The 19,636-nt window shown below is 37.9% G+C and overlaps 2 non-coding genes across 2 annotated transcripts; both read left to right on the top strand.

Annotated features, from left to right (window-relative positions):
• The first annotated feature begins 17,639 nt into the window (after positions 1-17,639).
• On the top strand, positions 17,640-17,711 carry Trnap-agg (transfer RNA proline (anticodon AGG)). Its single transcript has one exon. It is a non-coding gene; the product is annotated as a tRNA-Pro (tRNA).
• Positions 17,712-17,951: 240 nt separating this feature from the next.
• On the top strand, positions 17,952-18,023 carry Trnap-agg (transfer RNA proline (anticodon AGG)). The gene has a single exon. It is a non-coding gene; the product is annotated as a tRNA-Pro (tRNA).
• Positions 18,024-19,636: the final 1,613 nt, after the last annotated feature.

Below are 19,636 nucleotides of genomic sequence, written 5' to 3'. Positions count from 1 at the left end.
AAAACCGAATCATACTAACGTGACCACTTGAATAATTTCATTATGGGCTAACAATTCGTATTGATTTGCACTGGCTGGTAAATATTATTTTTTGACGTGATAACGTCTTATAATTCGATGTAGCCGGCTGCACGCACCAAAAAATGCGTCGTTATCTTCCTCATGCGGCGTTATCTTGCTTGAACTGCATGTTATGCTATGTTAAGTTATGTTATGTTATTTTATGTTATGTTATGTTATGTTATGTTATGTTATGATATGTTATGTTATGTTATGTTATGTTATGTTATGTTATGTTATGTTATGTTATGTTATGTTATGTTATGTTATGTTATGTTATGTTATGTTATGTTATGTTATGTTATGTTATGTTATGTTATGTTATGTTATGTTATGTTATGTTATGTTATGTTATGTTATGTTATGTTATGTTATGTTATGTTATGTTATGTTATGTTATGTTATGTTATGTTATGTTATGTTATGTTATGTTATGTTATGTTATGTTATGATATGTTATGTTATGTTATGTTATGTTATGTTATGTTATGTTATGTTATGTTATGTTATGTTATGTTATGTTATGTAATGTTATGTTATGTTATGTTATGTTATGTTATGTTATGTTATGTTATGTTATGTTATGTTATGTTATGTTATGTTATGTTATGTTATGTTATATTATGTTATGTTATGTTATGTTATACACATATGCACAGTAGAACCTTCCTGGCCATTAGTCCTGGTTTGGCCACCGTTTGAGCTGCTCATCACGCTTTGACCCCGAAAGTTTTCGCACAATATTGCCATTTCTCATCACCAACCACCATCCGTTTGAGAAATAAGTAGGTCGATTTCATTCCGTTTGGCTAAGACTTCGCAGTTGGAAATTCGATCCATCATGTTTTTTTTTTTTGGTGTTAATTGGTGTGGCACCCAAGCATCGAGCTTCTTTCTGAATCCAACTTTGCGTAAATATTAAAACTGTTTTCTGGTAGATTTTTAGCTCCTGGGCGATGCTACGGCTACTAATATGCTCGTCAACAGTGACAAACTTACGTATACGAGGGTTACATTTTAGCATCGTCGCCTTTGCAAATGTAATTGAGCTGTAATTCGATATATTTATTGTAAACTTTGGTAATGTTTTATCGTAAACTTACTGGTAACACTTTCACTTACGAGCTTTACCTGTTCTTTTTTCAGTGAATTGAAAGATTCATTTTACCCAAGCCTAATGTTTGCCTTGCGGTATGAGGTCTTGCGTTGTCGTGGTGAAACAAAACTTTGAGTCTATTCACTAAAGACGGTCGATTTTTGTTAAGTGCCTCATTCAGGTTTGATAGCTGATGGGAGTAATAATCAACAGTTGTCGTCTGGTTTGGTTGCAGAAGTTCATAATAAACAATACCGGTCATATCCCACCAAATAGGCAGGAGAATCTTCTTGGGGTGAAAACCATCTCTAGGGGTCGGCTCTGGTGTTTCATCTTTATCTAACCATTGGCGTTTGCCAACAGGATTATTGTAAAGGACCCATTTTTCATCACCAGTAACGATACGTGTAAAAAAACGGAAACGGAAATGGAAAGTCTATGTGGAACCCATTTTCCCAGCTATGAAACCTTTCCCAACTGAACCAGGTGCCTGTGAACAGCTCCATGCGATGAATTTAACCTCTGAGCTATCATATCGACTATCAAATTTGGCTTAGCTTCCGCGAGTTCGAGCAAGGCGTCGGAGTTAAAGACTTCAGGACGACCAGCGCGCGGGGCATCCTCCACGTCGCAGTTACCATTTCGGAATTTGAAAACCACGCACGAACTTATTGACTGGCCTGATAATATTTTTTGATTCTTATAAACTCTTACAAATGCAGCATTTCATTCCTATGCCATTACAAAAACAAAATATTAAGGAAATTTCCAAATACTATCGCTCCACCGAAATGTTCATATACCACGTACAGCAAAATAAATTTCCCCTCAACTTGTCCACCATCAATCAATCATCTTTATATGTTTTGCTTAATTATAAAAGTATAAGAAGCGAAGTAGCACTGCTTTGAAATCACACTATTCATACGCCCAAATCGCAAAAAATCTGAACAAAGCTTCCAAGTTTAATGGTGGTGCTCATAAATACATCCGAATAATTAAATCCCACTTAATCGCCTTTCAGTCACAAGCCAAATGCTAATGCTGGCGATAAGCATCGCAGTGAAAGCGGTGAGCGACAATTGGGTACTTACGCCATTCACAAATTATCCAGCCGTAATAGACTCTTATAAATTAAGTAAAATTAAGTAAAATTTAGCAAGCAATCAAAGTTATTAGGCAATAAAGTGGAAATTCTGAAAGGAAATAATTGTATTATTTATAACTCGACTAACTATAGTGAAAAGTTGGTGATATGGAAGTTTTACTGTTGGACGTGATATTTCTTGGTCACAATTTATTTTTGAAATCCCAAATCAAGGCAAATTGTCGCAAATAGTCGTTCACTTTGAAGTAGGCAAATAAATATAAACAAATTTATGAACGTTTTATTGTGCTGTCAGTCAGGGCGGGCAGCCAGTCAGGTATTTAGTCATCATACCCGTATTATCAGTTCGTCAACAGTTTCGTCAAACTGATTGTGACTATTGAAATCAGAGTGATTCATTGACTTTGACTTTTAAATGAGGCCTCTCATCAAATCAAGAACTTTAAATTGTTTATTTGGGTGATTCAATTCCTTGTATAAAACTGTTTGGTTCACCTTCGATATATTTGGAATTTTTTACTATAGAATTTTTTTATTTTTTTCTATACTAGTATCATACAAGTCTAAATACAAAATTAGGTTGAGTGGCTCTCATCCGACACACTTAGATCTGTATAGTCCCACTCTGATACTGGAGCTCATCTTTACACCCCTGAGTCTTCTCTGAAGCAACCTGTGGACTTAATGGATTTCGTTAATTTCGGCAACCCTATTTGTGAGACCTCGTCAATGCTGTCAAGAAAGGCGAATCTTAGCTTGGAACGCTTTTTTCGGCATAGAGCATTGCATGTACACAGGAAGTGTTCCACGGTTTTCTCTTCCTCAATATTTTAACAACTTCGGCAAAACTCATTATTTGGGACCCCAGTCTATTTTGCAATTACTATACACAGTGTACTGTGAGTACCCCTTTGTTGTTCCCATAACCTGTCTCCAAAAATTCAGTAGCGATTTGGTACGCCGTGGTTCCATTCTGGCCAAGTTTGCCTACTTATTTGGCAAAAAGGTGATTGCCACCAACAGGCATTAGCAGCATTGGTAGAGTGTCCATCTATTAATCATTTGCACGTGGCTAAGTGAATCAGTATTGGAACATTTTTTGTGTGAATTTTTAGTATTTGATACCTTTCCTTGCAAGCACATCTGCTTTGCAATTACCTTCTATATTTCTATGGACTGGTACCGAGAGCAGGTTTCTTTTTAGATATTGCAATACTTCGCATTATAATTTGTAGCATTCAACTACGATTTTTGGCAAGTCTAAATATAAAGTGGCGCAAAATCAATCACCCGATCGGTAGATTAATACTTTCTACTAATGAAGTTGTAAGCGAATCATATTTGAGACTTGTGATCTATGTAAACAGATGTAGTATACCAACACTGACAAGCAATGGAGCGCGCAAAGGTCAAACTAAAGATTTCTATCACTCAAAATCACATTTTCTTTTATTTAGTAAAAAAGTTTTTCAAAAATAAATTTTGAGATATTCGATTGCGATCTATTATACGCAACTACTATTTCCTAAAAATTTAACTAGTAAATCCCCATTTTTAGTATTGCGAGCGAGTAAATTTATAATCGGCGATTCCACTGGCTAAGCCGTTCGAAATGTTTCAGCACTAAAAGTAATCGATGTTTCTTATTGTCTTCAGCCTGTCTGTGAAAGAAGCAACTCCCAAGAATTCTTGAAGCCGCAAAAAATCGTTGTGGTCATTACAGCGCCACCTAGTAAGTGGTGCCTTGCTTCGCTAGCGATGTTGATGAGTCGAGTATATTTGGGGCGCAGCAAAGATAAATGAGCCGAAAATCCATCACTTATTTATGGAAATTTTTGTTCATCAAATGTTAAAATTTTCCGAATATGTAATTTTGTGGAAGTTAGTAGCAAATTTTCCTTTAAGACAGCAATATCGAAGGACGCTAGAAGGAAGCTGAACCAAGTTATGATAAGAACGTAAAGTTAAGAGGTCCCATACCACTCGAGCTCAGCATGCAAATAGGCGACATGCTCCTAGTAACCCAAAAAGTAGTGAAATACCTAGGTATATAACTTGATTACAGGCTTCCTTTCTAGGCCCAGCTACGGCATGCGGCTACCAAATCAACAAAGGAATGCTAAGTCGATTAATAGCAGAGCAAAATAAGGCTAATCATGGCGGCCACAAACTCAATCTCCTGTACGACAGCGAAGTATGGGGAGATGCGCTAAAATGCAAAGCCAAGTGCAAAGCACTGGAGGATGTGCAACGAAAAGCGGCACTCAGAGTTGCCTCAGCCTATCGCACTGTCTCTAGCGCTGCAGTCTTTGTGATCAGCGGGAAGATACCCGGCGACCTCAATGAATAGAATGAATGGATGCGTGGAACTCCACGAAGGAACATGTGATCACTGGCGTTGCAGAACAGACAGCCCGTTCTTCGTTACCGAAACGACCCAGATTTATATCCGGCCAAAGACTGTCACTTCAGCATTCCTCATATACATATTATATATTATATATGGGGAATGTTTATGCTCCTACAACAACAACAACAACAACAACAACAACAGAAATGCGAAACCATGATGCGGTGGCGCAGCCGATGGCAACCGAGTGGCCGATTGGCGGCGGAACTCATTCCCTCATTAGGCAAATGAGTCCAAAGGAACTTCAGGTAACGGAATTACTTGTTAACTCAGTTCCTCTCTGGCCACGAATACTTCCCGAGATACATATACTGCATTGGCAAGGCATACAATCCCAAGGGCATATACTGCGAAGCGCCGAGTGATGACGCTGAACCCATGTTTTTTAGTTGTGGCAGATGGCTCGCGGAAAGAGATGCTTTGAGGAAGCAGATTGGCGGCATTGTGGCGAGCAACAAATATCGAGGGCAGCTGTAATGCGGTTAGGAGATATATCGAGGACGTACTACGGAAAAAAAGATAGACCTCGGCACAGTGGAATAAAACATACTTTCACAACAGAGACACAAGAAGCCAAGCCTACATCTGCATGAAAGTTGGCTACAAATTCGGTGGACACAGACGTGGGTGAATAGAATTGGCCCTTTATGGATGCCGCTCTGGGCGTCTCCGAAGTAATGCAGAAAGTAGTCCCGGTAAGGGTGTCTCAACAGCAGGAGAGAAGGGATTGTTTTAGAGGTCACACCACTCAACGCAGTAAACGACGGTCGGTGTAAGTGCGACGGCATTTTAGACCCCACCAAAAGAAAAAACAATTGGTTAAACTGTAATAAATACTGCATTTCTAGATTATTTTTAACTGAAACGAAAATGGAAAATAATAAAAAATAGTCCCGAACTTTGATCACGAAATTTCGATATTACATTAAAAATCTGAATTTATTGTTTATTAATAATTAAAATAAAAAAATTGAAAATAATAAAAAAAAATTAGTCCCGAAGTGAGATACCGAAACTTCGGTATCGCATTAAAAATCTGCATTTCTCGATTATTAATAATTAAAATTGAAAAATATGAAGTAATAAAAATGTAGTCCCGAAATCTGAAAATCCCCACATTTCGGTATTGCATTAAGGGGTTACATGGGTTTCGTGGGTTCAAAAAATCGACTTTTTTTGCTTATTAATTTCAACAACATCTCAAGAATATTATCCTAAATTTTCAGGTCGGTCCGAATAATAATTGCGAAGATACAGCCTTTGGAAGGTGTGCGCTCCAAGCCAATTTTATTGTTCCTCAAAACTTTAAACGCGTTTTTCTCGGAACCGGGTTTTCAAAGTCGGTTGGCAAATGTTCTCGAAAACTACTCAAATGATCGTGATGAAATTTTACACAGGTCTTCGAGATACAATTTACTCGTGCTTGGACGAAGGATTTTTTTTGCCAATTACAACTATTTCAAAACAACAAAATGTCAAGTAAATTTTCACTTTTATGGAAAAAATGTCTGCTAAAATTCCAATTTTTACTTTTTTTCTTTCCTTCGTTCAAGCACGAGTTTATGGTCTTAACTAAAACACTTATTTTTGTTTTTTCATTTTCGATGATCCTGTCAGGAGTTATGCTGACATCGCGGATGCATCTTTTTTTGGAGGGGTCACCGGAAATGACGTCACAATGGAGGAGTTTTAATTTTTTTCGTGAAAATTTCAGAAATTATTCTTTAAATATGTTTCTATAAAACAGAAAAAAGTTTGAATTAAATAAATAATTTTTTACATAGAAAAAAATATTGAAAATAGGCCGTTTTTTACCCGACGAAACTCATGTAACCCCTTAAAAATCTGCATTTCCAGATTTTTGTTCATTAAAATAAAAGAAAATATTAAAAAAGTTAGTCCCGACATTTCGGTATACCATCAAACATCTGCATTTCCAGTTTTTTTTCATTAAAATAAAAGAGAATATTAAAAAGGTAGTCCCGACATTTCGGTATACCATTAAACATCTGCATTTCCAGATTTTTGTTCATTAAAATAAAAGAAAATTTTAAAAAAGTTAGTCCCGACATTTCGGTATACCATTAAACATCTGCATTTCCAGATTTTTGTTCACTAAAATAAAAGAAAGTATTAAAAAGTTAGTCCCGACATCTGATCCCGACATTTCGGTATACCATTAAACATTTGCATTTCTCGATTATTAATAATTAAAATTGAAGAATAAGAAATTTGCATTAAAAACCTGCATTTCTAAATTATCATTAATTAAAATTAAAACAGAAAATAATAAAAAAAAATTATCCCGAAATCTGATCCCGACATTTCTGTATTGCATTAAAAATCTGCATATCTAGATTATTATTAATTAATACAAAATTAATAATTCTGCCATGAAAAGGCTCCTCTTAAAAAATATCTGCTGTTCGGAATCGGCTTAAAACTGTAGGTCCCCCATTTGTGGAACAATGTCAAGACGCACACCACAAATAGGAGGAGGAGCACGGCCAAACTCCCAAAAAGGGTGTACGCGCCAATTATATATACATACATACAATAAAAAAATAGAAAATAATAAATAATAAAAAGGTTAGTCCGGAAATCAGAACCCGACATTTCGGTATACTATTAAACATCTGCATTTTCAGATTTTAAAATAAAAGAAAAGATTTTAAAATATATAAAAAATCAGAACCCGACATTTCGGTATACTATTAAACATCTGCATTTTCAGATTTTAAAATAAAAGAAAATATTAAAAAAGTTAGTCAAGAAATCTGATCCCGACATTTCGGTATACCATTAAACATCTGCATTTCCAGATTTTTGTTCATTAAAATAAAAGAAAATTTTAAAAAAGTAAGTCCCGAAATTTCCGTATATCATTAAACATCTGCATTTCCAGATTTTTGTTCATTTAAAAAAAAGAAAATATTAAAAAAGTTAGTCCCGAAATCTGATCCCGACATTTCGGTATGCCATTAAACATCGGCATTTCCAGATTTTTATTCATTAAAATAAAAAAAAATATTAAAGAAGTTAGTCCCGAAATCTGATCCCGACATTTCGGTATTGCTTTAAATATTTATACATATAAATCCCGATATTGAGAGTAACCCTAAACCGTTAGTTCTTTGTTTACTAAACGAAACTCTCATCCTTAATCGTGAAAACTTTCAATTGACTAAATAGAAGAAATTATTGCTATTCCAAGTGTCGCACTCGTGCGGAGCAAACGGTACTCATAGATATGTGTTAAAGCAGTGTTGTTTTAGCTTATACATATACATATGTACATACATACATGATTTTTTTCCTATCATCAAATCGACAATTTATTTATTTTTATTGCTTTTAAATTTTCAATTTGGTTTTCAAATGCGATGCCAGTGATTTCTGCTGTGCTTTGTTATGCTTAATTTTAGCAATTTAGATACCATGAGCGCCTCGTATTAACGTAAAGACAATTTGATTAAGTTCGCGTTTGATTGTCACATACACACATATGTATGTATGTGTTCGTGCACACATCTTTATAAGCAAATTTATGTATTTATACCAACACACAGACACACACGTATAATTTATAAATAAATACATATCTATTCAATTAGGTATGTTAAGCGCGTTTGTAGCTAGAATTTTTTATGACTGACAGCTGTTGAAAGCACACAATGCACAATCAACACCACAACCATTCCCACTACTCCCCTCTCCTACAGCTTTGTGCCATTTTTTCCGACTTTTTTATTGACATTTAGCTGAGTTCATTTATTAATTCAATTACTTTGCTATTACGGTGGTGGATGTCGGCTTTGCTGTTGGTGTTGTTGCTGCTATTCTAAATGTGTAAACGGTTTTATTTTTACCGTCAATTGTTGTGATGTGACTGCCTGGCCGCCACTTTATGATGCCTGACATGAATAGGTAATTTGTTTTCTAAGTTTATCGCCCAATTTTACAAGTTATCGTCGTCGGCTCCGCTGTTTGGACGCCTGTTCGTATGTTCGTATGTACAATCAACCATTCACCAGCTGAGATGATGATTATTGTTAACTTATTTTGTTTGCTGTCAACACAAATGGTATTTTAAATATTAATATTTTTAAGGCTGTGTGCACAGTTGACAAATAACTAAATTGAAGTGAATGAAAAATTAAGCATTATGCAATCAACACACACATACATACACAAACATGTGCATATGTACATATATATGTATGTAGATGTATGCAAACAAATTTCTATGCAAACAAATAAACACTTATTTTCTCTGGTTGCTTTTGTGATGACTGCCTATTGACTTTGGAGCATGAAAGTATTAGAAGTAGTTACTTGAATAAACTTTTCTAAATATAATTTAGTTTCAAGTAAACTTATAGAATATACAAAAATAATCAAGCGGAGTAAATAATTGTTAAATATTTGCCTTCTTTTATTGATATGTAGATTTACAAGTACATATTATAGCATAGGGTGTGCCAATAAGACCGCCTAAATTGAAATTTGAAAAACCCCTATGGTTACTTGAACAGCTCGATTGTTTTTGTTGTTATATGAAGTGCAAACATGGATATGCCCAATAGATTATATTAGATTTGTAGGGGTGCTTGGACTACCCAGTCAGTAGATCATTGTACTACACCCGGATATATATCAGTAGAAAGAACAGAGATAGGAAAGATAAAATGAGGTGGATGGTAAAAACAGATAAATTAATTTGAAGTCACTCTTCCGCATATCTCTTGGATTCATTGATGAATTTTAAGAGATCCGGAAGAGGAAGAGTATGAACTTTGTCCATACTGAGTACATCGCTACCCAATATCCTAAGTCTAATTCTGGAAAACGCAGGACAGCTATAGAGAAAATGATCTGCAGTGTCGTCATTATCAAGACAGGATAAGCATATAGGGCTGTCTACGCATGGGGCTCGTAGCCATATGCTAACCACAGACGTTGTGCCCTGAAATTACACCCACCAGCACTCTCAGGTCCTTCCTGCTGAGTTTTAGGAGAAAGGTCGCTGTTTTCCTGTTTGGTTCTTTCACAAAGCACTTGGCAACTCTGACCGACTTCAACTCAGACCAACAACCTCTGTGGGTAGACCTCATGAAGTCATTAATTCCTAGCTGAATCGATGCGGAATTGACACCTAGAAAGGGTTCAGGGCCTAGTGGCATACTTGCAGAGCCTTCATTTGCCAATTTATCAGCTAACTCGTTCCCTGTAATGCCACAATGTGCAGGCACCCAAATAAGACTAACTTTGTGGTGTTTTGCAACACTGTTCAGTTTTGTTTTACATTCACCGACTAACTTCGATGAGCAGCGTGGATTAGCAAGGGCTTTCATTGCAGTTTGACTGTCACTACAAATTCCCATACTGTTGCCCCGCTACTTTTTCTCAATTAGCCACTACGCCATATTCAAGAAAGCATAGACTTCCGTAAGGAAGGAATACCGTGGTCATCGGTCCTGTGGTATAGGAGTACTTGGTGGCTTCGTCTAAGTACCATATATGCCCAATACATGACTGCCTCCCCAACTTAAATCCTTTTTTACGCAGTTTACAATCACAATATCATAAATGTCACATTGAGCCTCAATAAATTTCAACAATAAATATTTGTTAATTGGCGCACACCTTCATCGAAAAACCCCAAAGCAAGAAATTCAACGGCGTCAAATTATTTTTCCTCAGTAACCAATTCACAATTCCCTGAGAGGGTAATCTCTCTACATTCGAATTTCATCTTTCAGAAATAACGATTTAACAGCTAACGGTAATAAGTGCTTTACACGCCCACCACATTTCCAACCACATTTTGAAAAAAAAAAACGATTCAAGAACTTTGCCAACACAAAATGTGCTCCAAAACAATGTCTCATTGTGGGAACATACAGAGTTAGCCTCAGACTTCTGAGGTTGACAAAGTTGCAGCTCTCGAATTTAGTGGATGATCTTACCGGGCATTGCCCCTTAGGTATTCATGCAGTAATACTTGTGATTGCCTTAAGTATTTCTACAGAAGCTGTTTGGAGGATAAGGTTGCATCATCTCAGCACCTTCTCCTCAGCAGCCCTGCACTCGTTGGGCTAAGATTCAGATATCTGGGCTCTCGCGTTTTTGCTAACCCTGCGAATGCAGCAGGTTTAAGCATTACACACCTGGTGAATCAGCAGCCTGAAGCGGTTAATATAAATGCAATTAGCCACCGTTTGGTTTGCGTCCTCCAATCTATAGCCCCTTTTTCCTTTTTCCACTCCATTCGTTTTTTCACCTCTATTTTTCCTCTGTATAACATCACAATGGACGCATTCTGATTCTTTGTCCAAGTGGGCCCTGGCTTAGGCAGCCATTTATCTCAATTTCAATGCAAATAACTTAAAATTCTCGTTCTGGAAGTTGTAACTAACAATAGGGGCAACAGGAGCATACCCATTGACTACCTAAACCGACCCATCTCAACATTTTAAAATGTTTATCAGCCCCGAAATTCAACTCTGACATCCAGGCAATTCCAATAAATTGGAGTTATCTAAACTTTACTGATCTCAAACATAAATTGTGACTTGTTTCTAATGCTTCAATCGAACATACCTCCACTAGAAAATCGAAGGGACTCAAATACAACAAAACTTCTCAAAAGGCAACGCAATACATGCATAGTTGGCCAAGCTGCAAATCATGCCCGTCAAGCTGATCTACAGAGAACTTCAACTTGACGAATATTAAAAATCACAGTTGCAAACATTAGGACGGAGAAAAGAAAAGAACTAGGGAAGAGAACTAAACCAAAAAGGGGTGCAAACAAACCAACCACTCTAAACTACAAATCAAAGAATTCCTTACCCGCATCAGAAAAGCTCTAGCCACATTTGGCTAGGCCCAATCTGGAAAGCACATTCATTTCACAACGCACAAATCTGAAAATCTTTAATTCTAATGTCAAATCATCTTTCATCTATGCCTGTGATATGTGGAATGCAACAGCGGCCGATATAAGCTCACTGCAAGTTTTCACTAATCAATGCCTTCGAAAAATCCTGAAAATCTTCTACTAAACATAACCTCGATATTTCCTCTCCCCCGCCCCCATATTTCTTCAGATTTGCTGAAGAAAATTGGTAATATGGATTGGCCTTGTCCTTCGTAGACTATGTTGTGACCTAGCAAGAACCGCTACAGAGTGAAATCCCCCAGGCAGTCGTAGATGAGGAAGGGCATGGAACACTTGGAGACGATTGTTGTATTTGGAAACGTACGCCGAGAATTTAACCTGGAAAAAAGCTAAGAGACTGGCGCAGAAGAGATCTGAATGAAAGGAATTTGTTGTGGCCCTTTGTTCCTCTCTGGAACCATAGTAAGTAATAATAATAATAATAAAAATAAAAGATGAAATAATACGACTTACTTACTAACTTAGGTGGCCGGGTTTTTTTACGGGTTGTTATCCGTTACCGAGTTACGGCCGACCTCACTAGCTCTCTCCAGGCGCCTCTACTCCGCGCGCGCCTTCTCCAATTCAAGAGAACATAGGGTGTCCTCCACCTGGTCTTTCCACCGGAGCAATGGTCTTCCTCTGCGTCAGCTGCCTTGGACTTCGGCCTTGAACACCTTCTTTGCTGGAGCTTCTTCATCCATACGCACGACATGCCCTAGCCAACGCAGGCGTTGGATGGCGATGCGTTGAACTACATCAATGTCGGCGTAGAGCTCATACAGCTCGTGGTTTATTCTTTAACGGTAGTCTTCGCCAACGCGCACAGGACCGAGGATCTTACGAAGAACCTCTTCAGATGCAAGAAACGAGAACAGGAGAAGCGTGAGCGTAAGCTGCTGGAGTAGTACAGGGACGGGAATGATGCTCGAAAATTATATCAACAAGTCAAGTGTCTGACACAAGGTTTCAAGGCCGGAGCATCAGCCTACAGAGATAAAAACGGAAATCTGGTTATGGTCTGCACCAACTACCGGGGCTTCAGTCTTCTAACCATCGCTTACAAGGTCCTGTCTAGCGTCCTATGTGGAAGACTTAAGCCGTTTGCCAACACACTGATCGGCCCTTATCAGTGCGGTTTCAGACGTGGTAAGTCCACCATCGACCAGATCTTCACATTACGCCAAATCCTGGAAATAATACGACAAGACATAACAAAATTTGAATGACTTTAACAAATTCAACTCTGAAAGTTATAATTTCTTTTAAAGTTAGCTTGTAAAAATCTTCTTCAGTTCATTAATGAAATAAATACACAAGAAAATATTTGAAACACATCAAAGTCAAAAGCGCTTCATCAAAGAAGAGGTTTTTCTTCAAAATCGGTCACTTGTTATACATCCCCTGATGGCCCTAAATGTTGTATCAATTCAATGTTTTTAGCGTGTTAATTTGCTGTAAACTGCTTCGTGAAAGTCCCACTGATGAAGCGGCTTTTAATGATTACTTTCATAAGGCCAGGCGCGTGAACATGGATATATGGGTTCTGGGTAGGTTCGATCAGGTTAGCCAGTTTGCTTCTCTATATCAAGACACTAAGTGGCCTGATAGATGCATTCGCTTATTTCTTCTGGGTAGGAACTGACCAAATTTCCTCTACTCTCTCAATTTACTGTGTCACTTATCGACGAAAAGCTGGAACCGAAACAAGAAAGACATCTACGAACCATCCGTAAAATACTCGCCATTCCGGTAGAGAAACTCTCCAAGACAAATCCTTAGAGTTTACCCAAAACTACTGCCAACCGCAGGCGCTGTAAAGCTAACCTAAAAATTGGCATTAAATTGAAAACAGGCGGTCGTAATGGAATACCCGACATATATAAAATCAAATAGCGCCAGCTTATAGTCGTGGGTTGCGCCTATCAATTCATATCTAAGTGTAAGTCAAACAAAAAAGTTCCACATATTAGTTTACAATTCCTGAAAGCCTCGTTAGCGTGGCGAAAAGTAAACTAGTTTATTTGCAATTGAACTTAATTTCGCCTCTATTATTATCTGAAGCATTAGATATCAACAACTCGAAGTTAGCAAGTGCTACTTAAGAACTTAGGGGCCCACGTACCTTGAACCAATTGAAGTAAGGAATCAATCTAAGCCACTTAAAAGTTAATGTTTAGAAAATCCAATTATAATTATAATTGGCACATACAATCGTCGTTAGGTATTTGGTTGAGAGTCTCCTCCAATTTGTGATGCGCATCTCGGTGTGGTTCGACAAATTGAAAGACCTGCAATTTTATATCAGCTCAGAATGGTAGAAGATTTTAATAGCAAAATTGCACCCGCAGACATAGGCCAGCTGTCTGCCGTTTGGTGACCGCATTTAGAAACAACCTTTTTCTGTCATTTGCGGGGGTCGTTTACAAAGTCCATGCACAGTGAGAGAGATGGCTCTACTGGTGCGTATCGATGTTATGCTTAGTTAGTAGCATCTCTTGGAAGAACACACACCAAGTCTCAGTAAGATCGGCCTATTTCTTTGTGCTTGGCATTTGTTTGAATTGAGGAAGTCGAGGGATTTTCCTTTTCCATCACGGCAACGCATCAGCTCACGCCTTAGTAGTTGTGAGCGCAAAATTATTAGAAATAGGTTCCAACTCGCTTCACATCCCCCCTATTCTCTAGCAATGGCTCCCTCAGGTCACTCGGACTACTACTTGTTCTCCAATTTTGCTATTTTTCAGACTTTGACAATTGCTATCATTCGGAAGGGATCAAAAAACTCCACCATCCAAAACAAAACAAATAAATTTACAGATGAAAGCTTATCGGTTGGAACTAAGAATCCCCACATGAAGCCAAATTAAAAAAAAAATTGTCTTTGTAACACTTTAAATGATGCCCAATAGGATAGACATGAAGACTATCTAATAGACTTATGTTAATTTAGAAAGCAGTTTAACTAATATCACGCCACAGGCGAAGCGTAAGTGAAGTGTTCTCGCGCGCAACGAAATGCCCGAAAAATAATCAATCTTGTAAAGGATTTGCACATGGCCGCTTGTTGCCGTGCCAGTATTCAAGTACAAACCGGGGTCAGACAGGGCTGACTGCTTTCGCCGTTGTTATTCAATTTAGTCTTGAACAGAGTTAAGCGGCCAGTTTGCGTGGCAAATAGAGGTATAGCCTGGGGTCTGAACGAATATCTAGAAGACCTGGACTACGCGGATGATATATGTTTGATGGTGCACAAACACTTGCATACGAGGTGTGTTCAAAAAGTATTGCGAATTTTGTGTTTTTTCAAAAATTATTTATTTATTCATTCATATCTATTTTGTCCCCTTCAAACTAATCCCTATGAGATATTATGCACTTGTGCCAATGTTTTTTCCATTCTTCGAAGCACTTGAAAAAATCATTTTTTTTATCTTGTTCAGCTTCTCCTTCGATGCCGTCTTTATCTCGTCAATCGTAGCATCGTCCTTTCATGGGCCTCTTCAGTTTCGGGAACAAGAAAAAGTCACAGGGGGCCAGATCTGGGGAATACGGTGGCTGTGGCATCATTAGTGTGTTGTTTTCGGCCAAAAATTCGCGCACAAGCAACTATGTGTGAGCAGGGGCGTTATCGTGATGCAAGAGCCACTTTTTGTTCTTTCACAAATCCGGGCGTTTCTGACGGATTGCCTCGCGTAAATTGCGCATAACTGGCAGGTAATATTCCTTATTGACCGTTTTACCCTGTGGCAAGAACTCATGATGCACAACGCCCCTGCATCATCATCAATCGAAGAAAACGGTAAGCAAACTTTTACATTCGACCGATCTTGGCGCACTTTTTTCGGTCTTGGTTCGTGCGGCAGTTTCCATTGAGATGATTGAGCTTTGGTTTCCACGTCATAACCATAAACCCACGATTTGTCACCAATGTCACGTTATGACCCTCTGGAGCCAATTTTGGGTCGTCACGGACAAAATCCAACATCTCATTTGCAATGTCCATGCGATGCTGCTTTTGGTCGAAATTGAGCAGTTTTGGTACGAATTTTGCGGCGACTCGTCTCATGCGCAAATCATTGACAAAAATCGAATATCACGAGCCAATCGATATGTCAAGGTCCTCGGCAACTTCTCTAACGGTGATTCGACGATTGCCCAATTCCATTTTCTTCACTTCATCAATTTTTTCGTCTGTTGTTGAAGTACACGGGAGTCCGGCACGCTTCTCGTCGTCCACATCTTCTCGGGCTTCTGAGAACATTTTGTACCGCCGATAAACGTTTCTTTGGTCCAAAGTAGTTTCTCCGTATGACACAATCAACATTCGGAATGCATCCGCGCACTTAATTTCGTTTTTCACACAAAATTTGTTACAAGTTCTTTGATCCATCTTTTTGAATAGGTAAAAATCGAAGACGAGCCGAAACACGTGCAAGCAATGAAGCTGTCAATAATTAACTGAACATTCAAAATGGCCGAACTCGTCAGCATGAGTGAGAGGCATGAGTACCAACATATCGCTACAAAAAAATCGAGATTCGAATATACGTAACCTGCGAAAATTCAAAATTCGCAATACTTTTTGAACACACCTGGTATATCTTCAAAGTTGTATGTGGTCAACGCTTTTGCAGCTCAAACAGGACTAAAATCAACATTGCTAAAACAAAATTTAAGTGCATTAGCACAAAAAATGGCGACGCCAACGTAAAATCCGGCACCAGTTGGACACACCAGGTGAAGCAAAGTCCTGCTCCACCTAATCTTTCCAACGCAAAGGAGGCCTTCCTCTCTATCTCTCTACTATCACCAGCTGGTACCGCACCGAATACTTTCAGAGCCGGAGCGTTCGTATCCATTCGGACGACATGACCCAGACAGGTAGCCGCTGGACCTTTATTCGCTGCGCTATGTCTATGTGGCCATAAAGCTCATACAACTCATTGTTCCATCGCCTGCCATATTCGCCGTTGCCAATGTGCAAAGGTCCAGAAATATTTCGCAGAATTTTTCTCTCAAACACTCCAAGCGACGCTTCATCGGATATTGTTATCGTCCACGCTTCTCCGCCATACGTTAGGACGGGAGTGATGAGAGCCTTGTAGAGTGTTAGTTATTGTTAATCGCTGCCTACGCAAAATCATGCGGATGTTCTTGCCTAAAACCATAAGCAACACTGCCCTACGGGCTAGTACTGAATAAATACCCGTCCTCCTCGAAGTACGACGTCACAAATGGATGAATCGTCCATACACTGCGTAATCCGCTGGACGACGTCACAGAAATTGTATTGGATTGGACTCGCCAAGGGAGTCACAGACGCGAGAGACCAGCCAACGCCTGGAGGTGAGAGGGAGGCAAATAAAATCTCTAATCACATTTTAAGCTGTTTGCTGAGACCCCATGCTCCACCTAGAAACCATGGGAAAATATATTATATATTTATTTATTATGTGCTTCTGTGTTATCGAACTTTATATCAGATGTATTATGTTTTTAAATATTTTGCAATTTTTAACTTTAAAAATTGTTGCGCTATTCAATTTATAAACAGATATGTATATATAATATTTACTTTCTCTTACTTCTTCACTGCCATTTCGACTCCGATTGCTACCGCGAAAACCACTAAAACACAAACAAGTTCTCAGACATACTCTTCGTTGTATCTTTTTGTTGTATAATATTTACAATCGAGTGTGCCTGTGTGTGTGTGTTTGTTGGCGACTGATAATAAATATTTTCCAAAGATTGCTGGTACAGCAAAGAAGTCAAACCGAAAACGCTGACATAAAAATATTCAGCACGAACAAAAATATGTAGCTGTATGCACGAGTATGTTTTTGGTGTGTTGGAAATGAACACACTCGTGCAAACAAACCTTCGAATTTACAAATTTAACATATAAACCAACGAATAGTTATGATCAGTTGGCTTTTGGTTTTATATTTTTTCTTTATTTCTGACTTTTGCTCCACAATGCGGTAGTTATTTACAATAGAGCAATTGGTTTTCAACTGGCTCGTTGGTCTAGGGGTATGATTTCCGCTTAGGGTGCGGGAGGTCCCGGGTTCAAATCCCGGACGAGCCCAAGTAAAACAGCTTTTTTTTAATATTTCTTTTTTACTTTTAACAAAATTACTATCAAGTTTAGTTAAGATATATTGATATTTTGCTATATAACTTATATATAAAACAATATTTCCATGCGAATTTCGTCTTTTGCGACATTTTTTATCTACAGTAAATATTTAAAAGTCAAAAGCTTGGCCTAAATTTTGTTTTGACACCCTGCACCCATCAGTATTAGGAATTATTTCAGTCCCCAACTGGCTCGTTGGTCTAGGGGTATGATTTCCGCTTAGGGTGCGGGAGGTCCCGGGTTCAAATCCCGGACGAGCCCAAGTTTCTAGTATTTTATTAAATTTTTTTAACATTTTTATTTATTTTAATAATATAATATATTTTGAAACTTTTGAGGTGCGGTTCAAGCAAATTAAATTTTATTAGTTTAGAGCTAAGATCGAGCGATGTGAAACAAAATTTGTACAACACTTTTGATTTGAAAATTCCAATATTTATAATTGAAAATTCCAACATTTATGATTTATTGCTTAATAACCCCTGCAGTAACCGTCAATTAACCTCCTCCAACTTATTTGCATAAAGCAATTAATTAAGTGTGTCGGTATATGCAGCATATGAATACCTGAGTTCACTACAATAGCAGCGCGACACATTGCAAAGATTTTAATTTATTTATTTTTATTTAATTGTTTCTTTATTTTGTTTTTTTTTTTTTTTTTATATACAACTAGTTTATACTACAACAAAAACCATGGCGGAATAATAAAGGTGAAGAAATAATGAATCTATTCATTTTCTGACATTCGGCTCCCTTGTAAAGGGAGGTTAAGTTTTAAGGGCCAGTGTTGATTTTGAATTAAATACAATTTCTTTAGGAAATTATTCTCATTCCACTTTATTATGATAATATTGGTATAGCTCAATTACGTATGGAACAAAATATTGTCCAAATGGCTGCCGCGGCCTCGGCGGCACACCTCCAAAGATCACCAAATGCAAATAGTTCCTTACACATTTTCTTTCAAATAACCCCAAAGAAAGAAGTCCAACGGTGTCGTTGTCGTTTAGGTGTGGCTCACATACAACATCGGCCCTTGAAATTAAACCACCCTTTATTTTACAACGTTGCCTTTATACGTGGGTCGTTTTCCGTTTGACTTTTTGTGCAAAAATATAGTACGTCAAATCTGTGAATTGTCACTTATTTGGGAATAAGAAATTTAAAATGCGTGATTTTTGCTGTGCCATTTGCAGAAAAACACGGGATGCTGAGGACGTAGATGGACGAATTATCATATGGTGGACTTAAAAAACCTATCTCAAGTTGTTCTCAAATCTCCATTTACTGGAAGGGACATTTCAAGTGTTTAATGGCGAAAGGATTTCTGGCACTACCAACATATCTAAGAAATTATTGTGTTACAGCCATGAAGTAGACCTTCCGATAAATCTAAAAAATATATTTTTCAAGTGCACGACTCATTTTCGCATAAAGTCTTCAAATAGGCATTTGAAAAGCAGTAGGTATTGGATGAGAGATCCATCAAGAAGTTCCCGGCCCTTGGTACACCCTAGGGTGGGGTAATCTCTCCACTACTGTGGAACTTGACAGAAACTCATATTCTTTAGGGGCTTGAAAAATTGGGAGGAAAGATAATTGAATACGCCCATAGTATTGTTATGGCAATATTTTCCAACATCTTGTGATCTTCAACAAAGATCTCTCAACAGACTAGCACTTTGAGAATAAGTGGATCTAATACTGTTTAGTAGGAGGCATAAGACACCTGCTCTTAAATAAATGCCCCTAGGGGAAAACCCTCTTTGAGTAACAGAAAGGCTAAATAGTTACGTCTTGTACTGGAAACGAAGCTAAATTGGGGGTTCACATTTGCAGATAAAGTACGCAAAGCAAGGACGGCATTGTAT

This window comes from Anastrepha ludens, chromosome 5 (genome assembly GCF_028408465.1).
Source record: "Anastrepha ludens isolate Willacy chromosome 5, idAnaLude1.1, whole genome shotgun sequence".
NCBI lineage: Eukaryota > Metazoa > Arthropoda > Insecta > Diptera > Tephritidae > Anastrepha > Anastrepha ludens.
The sequence above is the reverse complement of the archived record's forward strand: the minus strand, read 5'-3'. Positions and strand labels throughout refer to the sequence as shown.